The following is a 1651-nucleotide window of genomic DNA, read 5'->3' as shown; positions in this document are numbered from 1 at the left end:
GGATACCTGGCTTTCACCCAGGAGGCTCGGGTTCGATTCCCGGTACCGGAATATTATTTTTTTTCATTTATTTCTTTTTTTTTCATAATTTTATTTTATTTTATGACGTTCCTAGATCTGTTCCGATATTCAAGCGATCTACTTAATAAAAATATGATAATATTTCTATTTTAAACAACACTAACTTTATAATTCGTTATACCCAATATGAAATAAACGAAGGGAATAATTAAAAAATCATGTTTTAAAAAAGGTAATAATAAATGTTTGTAAGTCGCAAATAAACAAAAATTTTGAATACGCATCGACATATCCGGTATGGTCTAGTGGCTAGGATACCTGGCTTTCACCCAGGAGGCTCGGGTTCGATTCCCGGTACCGGAAGATATTTTTTTTCACTTTTCTTCTTTTTTCTTTCTAAGTTCATTTTACTTCATTTTATAATGTTTTTTGATTTTAAACGATCTAAATACGTGAAAAATAATTATTTTTATTCTTCAAGCGATATTAATTATTTAATTCTTTATATAATCTGAAATATATCCAGCAAGAAATAAAAATTATGATTAAATGAAGATGCAAGTATTCACATGGGGGATTTACAAAAATATCAGAAAACGACTACCATCTCCGGTATGGTCTAGTGGCTAGGATACCTGGCTTTCACCCAGGAGGCTCGGGTTCGATTCCCGGTACCGGAAAATATATTTTTTACTTTTTTTCTTATTATTTTATTATATTTTACAAAATATTCTAATGTAAGCTATCTATTCATGAATAATTGTATTTATATGTCAAACAATGTTGATTATATAATTCTCTGAATAATACGAAATGAATCAACCAAAAGATAAAAATTATAACGTTTATAGTGAGTATAATATAAATATTTGAATGGAAAATTTAGAAAGATTACAAATTTCCATTAATATATAAGTTCCATAAATTTTGTATTTTATGTAGACTGTAAAAAAAGAAGGAAAAAAGTATTGGCCCATGGGGGGATCGAACCCGCGACCTTCGCGTTATTAGCACGACGCTCTAACCAACTGAGCTAATAGGCCCATGTGTCAGCGTGTGTCACCAAGCGTCATATTTGAAGGAGTCTGATATTTTATTGTTAAAATTATAAAATATTTAACTTTACTTTATGGGATTCAGTATGCTTGACTGTCAATGTTGATAACAAAAGAATGATTTCCGTTTAGAGTATATTACAAAAAACCGATAAAAATTATAACAACTGTAAAGCGAGATCAAGTGATGTCTACAGTTCTATACCGTTAGCCAACTCGTTTATTGTTTCTTGGTCATTCCGTTATCATAAAGCTAAATATATATGAAAAAACGTCATCATTAAAGTTTCGAGTAACAAAGCAACACACAAGACGTCATTCGAATTTATAGCTTACTTCTTTTTAAAGAAAAATGCTTTACCTAACATTAATATCGTGATCGTCACATTGATATAATTTTATTTATAATTTTTATTTAAACATAAGAATCAAATATACATTTTAAATTTGTCGTGTTGAAAGAAAAAAAGAAGAAACAAAAAGAAATGTTTATTTCAGAATATACTAAAGAAAAAAAATACTGGCCCATGGGGGGATCGAACCCGCGACCTTCGCGTTATTAGCACGACGCTCTA

The 1651-nt window shown here is 30.0% G+C and overlaps 1 protein-coding gene and 3 non-coding genes across 4 annotated transcripts in view; 2 read left to right on the top strand and 2 right to left on the bottom strand.

Moving 5' to 3' along the window:
- The window catches only part of LOC122628573 (mannosyl-oligosaccharide 1,2-alpha-mannosidase IA), a 301060-nt gene that overhangs the window by 187670 nt on the left and 111739 nt on the right, over positions 1–1651 (bottom strand). The gene's annotated exons all lie outside the window — the stretch shown is intronic.
- Positions 313–384, top strand: Trnae-uuc. The gene has a single exon. It is a non-coding gene; the product is annotated as a tRNA-Glu (tRNA).
- Positions 630–701, top strand: Trnae-uuc. Its single transcript has one exon. It is a non-coding gene; the product is annotated as a tRNA-Glu (tRNA).
- On the bottom strand, positions 991–1064 carry Trnai-aau. The gene has a single exon. It is a non-coding gene; the product is annotated as a tRNA-Ile (tRNA).

Source organism: Vespula pensylvanica, chromosome 4, assembly GCF_014466175.1.
Source record: "Vespula pensylvanica isolate Volc-1 chromosome 4, ASM1446617v1, whole genome shotgun sequence".
Lineage (NCBI taxonomy): Eukaryota > Metazoa > Arthropoda > Insecta > Hymenoptera > Vespidae > Vespula > Vespula pensylvanica.
This window is presented reverse-complemented; position numbering and strand designations above follow the sequence as displayed.